The 6,916-nt window shown below is 37.2% G+C and overlaps 1 protein-coding gene across 2 annotated transcripts in view; it reads left to right on the top strand.

Moving 5' to 3' along the window:
• TMTC1 (transmembrane and tetratricopeptide repeat containing 1) overlaps positions 1 to 6,916 on the top strand; it is a 710,718-nt gene that overhangs the window by 682,655 nt on the left and 21,147 nt on the right. The gene's annotated exons all lie outside the window — the stretch shown is intronic.

A 6,916-nucleotide genomic window follows, 5' to 3' on the forward strand; every position in this document is an offset into this window, starting at 1 on the left:
TACTATATTGGGTAATTATAGCATGTAAAAAGTGGGATGTTGACTGTGTTTTATCTCTCTTCCAAGGCCCATTTTATTTCCACCCCACTGAAAATGCTTTAAGTCTGGGAGAGGAGCCCATGGCTGCATGCTGCCCATTTTTAACTGCTGCCCTCGAAGGCCAATTTCACACGATGGCTGGGGACTCTGGTGTACAGCAGACGGTATTAATATGTCACAACCATTCCCTGGGTCACAAATATTTTTAATTAAAGTTGTCCTATAAAGAGCTTACATTCATTTCCTCTGGAACTTACAAGTCAGTAGAGACTAGAAATGATCAGGCTTAGATCAGGACTTGTAGCCAGTTGAATTAAATGAAAGTGAGTGCTTGAAATTGAGCTTCAATGATTAAATAATAATGCTATTTAAGATAAATGCATTACCCTTCCAGAGAAGGTGAAATTTACTTTAAACACCTATACAGTATTTTCTCCCTGGAGAAGTGTTTTTGTTTGTTTGTTTGTTTGTTTTTATGAGTAGAGTTGATCATTCCATGAAATTGATAGTCGAGTGAAATGAATAGAAAGACAGATCTTAAAGACATTTTCATAGAGCCTTGAAACTGCCATTGGGGTTACTGAAGGTATAGGGCTGTGATTCATTGCACTTGACACACTCAGTCTTTAAATCTCACTATTTCTTTGGATTTTGAAAATATCATTTCTAGTGGAAAATCAGCTCAGCTCATGGATGCAAAAATGAAAGAGAAGTTTTAGATGAAAAAGGTAATCTCTTTGCCTATTTTGGAGGAGCAAGAAAGTGGGGAAAAAAAGTAATATTAGATCCGGTAAAGCAGTAATTGCACTTAAAAACTGTTGTTTAGTGTTGCATTTGACTTCAGAAGCTGAGACTGTGAAGACATCAGTTGTATTCCTTTCAGGAAAAACACCTTCTAACTTAAGTAGTTTGGTTATAAAGATGTTTTTCAGATCTCACGTAGCCACAGATAGTTTTCAAGCACATCTGTGTTACACAGCTGCTGAAGTTAATAGCGACCAATGCCCTTGGGCATTTGGATCATAACAGGCGTACAGTATCTAACCCTAGGTGTGGCTGCCTCTCTTGGGTGCCTCCCGCATACCTTGTGCTTCTCCTCCCACAGTTACATTATTGCCTCCTTCTTGTCTGAATTCCACTCAGTGGTGAAGGCAGGGATTGTGTCTCTCACTCACTGTTCTGTTTCACTGTATACACGCATGGCACATGCATGGTGTTAAATTAAGTTTAGCTTGACACGGCTTCTGTCTCATGTTGATGTTGTCTTTCTCAGCTCTTTTGATTGAAAAACAGAGCCTCTTCTCCCTCAAGGAATAAATGCTCTTTAAAACCTTTTAATTACCATTTTGGCTAAATGAATTACTATTATTCTACAGTGACCTGTGATCATATTTTAATTAAATGTTTTAAACCTTTGACATATTTGGCAGGCTGCTTTCCTTAAATCAAATTTCAAGTTGGTAATGAAGTCTTTTTAACCTCAACTAACTTAGGATTCTACAGAGACCTTATGCAGCATCCAAAAGAGAGTATATGGACTTATTTGACAGGCTAAACTATGAGAAGCATTGTCAAATAAGTAATGTTTAGCCTTTGAGTTATATTTTTATGGATACATTATTAATATATGTTCCAAAATTGTAAGAGATTGCTAAAATTCAGATATGTCTTGGTATGCTATCCATCATAATTATGGTTATTATATTAAATTATTATAGGCTACAGGAAAAAAATAATTTTTTGTCAGTTACATCTTTAACCATGACCATAGTGAACTTTTCCATAGTTAATTGCTTGTTTTCTAAAAGCTCTTGATAAAGAAGTAAAATCCTAGAATGGCGTGTCTTCAAGGAGGTTCACAGAAAGGATGAAAAGAACCCTGACCAGCACTCTTGAATACAGGTTTCTGATAACTTAAAGATCACATTATTTGGACTAAGAATTCCCAAAACTCTAATGAAGAGACTGACTGGGTTATAACACTTCTAACCCAAGCAACACGAGAATTCACTGAATACCAAGAAAATACTTTCCCAGATTTTCATGCTAAATCAGCCAGCCAGCACTAAAATGTTTTAAGTATACAATTTAAATAAACTCCTATGGTCCAATTCAAATTACCTATGATGGCCCACCTAATAAACAGTGCTATACATCTGAATTAAAAAACAAAATTGGTATTTGAGAGGATATAAATTCAGCATTAAGCATATACTCATGAAAAGCCTAAATGACCACCTGGGTCCTTGCTAAGTCCTTCAAGCTTTCATTGTTAAAAGTTCTATATGCCATAACTCATCATAGGAGGCATAAGCTGATCCAGGTTACATTTTTAAAGTATTGATTGGTGTGGTGACTATTCTAAATTGCTAAAATGATTGACTAATATTTGGTTGGTCAAACTCATAATCCTGAGAAGACGATCAAAACTTCAGGTACATTTCTGCTACCTGATGGGCCATTTAAACATTTATAGAGAAATTTCATTCAACTGTCATGTTTAATGCATATTTTCTGGTTATATAAAAGCTTCCTCATACAAAAATCTGATGGCTATAATAGTAGCTAAAACATTATTAGAAAGTGTGTTTCCCTCATGGGACATTCCTAGAAAAATCTCTAGCAATAAAGGCGCTTGTTTCACTGGACAAGTTGTGAAACAATTAAATAAGGTATTTCAGATACACTAGCATTAGGAAAAGGTAACTGAATCACCTAGATTGCCTTAGTCAAAAGTATTACAGTGGATACAGTGGATAATCAGATCCACTTCCAGGGGAAAATGTAAGTTGACCCTTCTAAAATAGTCACTAGAAGCCCTATACCCCTAATAACAAAACTTCATTCACCTTCTGCTCTGAAACTCTGATATGACTAAATGCCACAAGGCTTTAATACATCATGCCAAAGTATACTTTCACTAGATTAAATAAATAAATAAAAATAAAAGCTTTTCATGTTCAGTGACTGTGGACAATCAATCCCTTCATGGTCTAAAACCCAGAGATTGGATATTCTGAAAATGATATCAGAAAAAGACTGCCCTTGGCTGGGCACAGTGGCTCACACCTGTAATCCCAGTATTTGGGGAGGCCAAGGCGGGTGGATCACCTGAGGTCAGGAGTTCAAGACCAGCCTGGCCAACATGGTGAAACCCTGTCTCTACTAAAAACACAAAAATTAGCCACTGGGTTTGGTGATGGGTGCCTGTAATCCCAGCTAATGAGGAGGCTGAGACAGGAGAATCACTTGAACCCGGGAGACGGAGGTTACAGTGAGCTGAGATCCTGCCACTGCACTCCAGCCTGGGTGACAGAGCGAAAGGCCATCTCAAAAAAAAAAAAAAAAAAAGATTGCCGTTGCCACCCACACTACAGCAAAACTTTGGGAACTCAACGCTTAGGTTCATAATCTCACAACTCAAAAGGACCCTCCAGACTCTTTGAACTATCCACCCATTAGAAACCTTAAGATAAAGCTAACCAGGAAAGTTTCTCCCCCAAAACAGATGGCCTCCTAGACATGGATACTTTCCCAACATCACAGATCAAGGCTTCTATGCTGTCATCAGACTCTTACCTCTCTTATTTTTTTCCTTGCTTATGCCTCTATAAACAATAAAACTAAAAAGGGAGATTTGTGTACATCATGAGGTATAACTTTATTTGTAGAGGACTTTGCAGCCAGCCTTATACATTGGCAGTCTTATGCCTGGGTAGAAAAGATAAAGGGCCAATGTGAGCAAAATAATTTAATGGCATCTTTGTTCTTCTATAATCAGTCAGAACCAGAACATTGGTTCATTCCTTTTAACCTACATCATAGGTTTAAAACAACATTGCCAGGGGGCCTTCACTCTTCTAGTGAAGCTTAAACATGGAGTTTCTTTAAGCTCTTCTAGACATAATTCTTAGGCCTGTTTTCCCATAATTTAAAGAAGACAATGATTAAAATTTGTCCCTCATAATAGGCTCTATAACAGATTCTACTACAAAGACTGATTACACAACAGACATCTTTAAATTCTCTTGCTAAGGTTGTGCTGGGTAATAAAATTACTCTAGATTGCCTACTGGATAAACAGTAAAAAAATCTGTACCGTTACTGACACTATTTGTTACATGTAAATAAATACATTGAATATTACAGAGATTTGGTTGTAGGGTATTAATAAACAGGCTGTTTGGTTAAAACAAGTAGACTCTTTGTCTGGCTCATTCTTTGATCTATTTCATTTTAGTTGGGTTGGTTCATGGAGATGCTGACTTAGGAGCATACTCCAAACTCTTGATATGATCCTGTTGATCATTATAATTATCTCTCTGGCACACTATGTTCTCTCAAAAGTTTTAAATGGTTACATACTGCCATTTTTAAAATGTCAAATGATCTCTCTTTAATTGAGATGACAAAAACTAAAAAAAAGATGTTCTTATAAAGACATCATAACCAATAAATAATGTACTGAGACCAAAACCCTAAAATAATGGTAACTGAGAATGGCATTAAAAGCCTAATGGTCACACTCACCTAAGTAAAATCATGACCGAAAGGAAGAAACTGTTAAATAAAATTAGGAGATGCCATTATTTTGGACTGAGTTCATACCATAGGCCCCAGCAGACCAGACCAAACCAAAATAGAGTCACTCATGCTAAATGTGACATAATCAAACTAAAACTTAAAAAATAAATTAAAAATCCGGAACAGGTAAGTCCTAAAACAGGCCCGAATTTTCTTTTTCCTCTCCTAAAAACAAGAGATTCCAACACAGAGAGGTCCCCTCTACTGTCTTTCAAAAAAATAACCTAAAAGCCTGCTTCCCATCTTACAAAGATCACTGTTCTGCTATTTCCCAGTAGGACTTAAGACCAAATAAGTGCCTTTATGACAGTGGTAGAATGAAGTCAGTGTCTACAGTTTTGATTCACCTCTCAATTTTGAGGGGAGCATTGTTAAATTTAGCCTAAAACTGCCTCTTTACATATTTTAAGCTTGGCCTCAAATTTTCTCTGTACATAGTAAACTGTAACCTAACAGGATGCATAAACAGACCACCTTGTGCCTATTACTGTCTTACCAGTCAGCCAATCGAGACAGCCAGCTGTTCAAACTATGTTCAAGTAAGGCAAATACTGAGCTGTTACCAAGTCAGCCATTTCTGTACCTCACTTCCATTTTCTGTAAGTTGCTTTCCTTTTTCTGTCGGTAAATCCTCCCTGACCACATGGCAGCGACAGAGTCTCTCTGGACCTGTTCTGGTTCAGGGGGTTGCCCAATCTCTGAACACTTTCTTGCTCAAATAAACTTCGTTACATTTAATTTGCCTAAAGTTTTACTTTTAACAATGGTGTTCATGAAATATTTGTCAAGGAAAGGTAGGGAGGGACGGGTTGGACGGTTGAACAGATGGACGAATACCCAAAAGTATAACTGTTTCTTTTTATGCCAGAGCCATGTTTGTTTATTTCCAAAAATACTGCTTTTATTCAGGGCTCCCCAATTCCCTATTGGCCCACTGAAAACCTAGCTTCTATTCTCTGTCCCCATGTAGCTATGGATAAGTAAGGATAAAGACCAGCATGATAAACCAAAGTGCTGACCATGTACTAAGTTTCGTTCTAAGTGTTTCAAATGTTTTAATAGATTTAATCCTCAAAACAACCCTATAACATAAGTATGATTGTTATCCCTGATTTACAGTTGGGGCACATGGCGGGTAAGAAAGGTCACACAGACAGTAGATGGTGGGGCTTGGATTTGAATCCGTGCAGTCAAACCTTGGGAGCCTCGTTCTTAACCACTGTGTCATACTTTTATAGCCATTGCAGTAAATGCATGTGGAATGAATGGATACATGAATATATACCTTATGGTACTCTCTAGATGTTGATTTTCTCAGGTGGTTATATAATTTCTGTTCTGCTTGTCTTCATTACATACATACATACACACATACACACACACACACACAGTCAGTCCTTCAATGGACGAGCGCTTCAGAAAGCTTTTCTTCTCTTCAATAGATTGAAAGGAAATATTTTGAGACTTTAATTCATCTTTAAATTTTTTGAATTTGATAATTTGTTGAGTTTGGCAATTAAAAAAACACACTTTTAGAGACATCGATGCTTATTTTTGCTGGAATGGGGATGAAGTTTGACAAACCACACCTTGTTCCCTAATGTTACTTAAATGTAGGAACTCAAATAGCTGGCACTGGTCATTCTACAGAGTGTAAAGTATATGTTCCTCTCTGGATCAGATCAGATTTGGGCTTCTTGGCTTATTGTTCAGCCCTCAATGTGAATATCTTACACTTAATCACAAGCTTAAGATGTCATGTCTCAGGAAATTGTTGTTCTACATTCCTTTGTCATATGTCTGGTTCAGTGCTCAGTAGGAGTAACTTAAGATAAGGTTGTGGAAAATGTCCATACTCAGGAGATATATATATATAAAAAATATATATATATATATTTTAAAGCAGGCATGTGCTTTGTGCCAAATCATTTTATTTTACCTGACCTTCGCAGAAGTACTAGGAAAAGATGACATTGTTAACTTGTGGGTAAATAAGTCTTAGTATCTGGGAAGCTTTGATTAATTAATTATATTTCACCTTCTGTATTGTAAAAGTAAGTGTGACATAACAGTCTCTAATGGTTGTGAAAAATGTACCTGAAAATGCCAAGTGCAGTGGCTCACATCTGTAATCCCAACACTTTAGGATGCCAAGGCAGGCGGATCACTTGAGGCCAGGAGTTTGAGACCAGCCTGGCCAACATGACGAAACCCCATCTCTACTAAAAATACAAAAATTAGCTGGGCATGGTGGCACATGCCTGTAATCTCAGCTACTCAGGGAGCTGAGGTG

Source organism: Mandrillus leucophaeus, unplaced genomic scaffold, assembly GCF_000951045.1.
Source record: "Mandrillus leucophaeus isolate KB7577 unplaced genomic scaffold, Mleu.le_1.0 Scaffold203, whole genome shotgun sequence".
Classification (NCBI taxonomy): Eukaryota; Metazoa; Chordata; class Mammalia; order Primates; family Cercopithecidae; genus Mandrillus; species Mandrillus leucophaeus.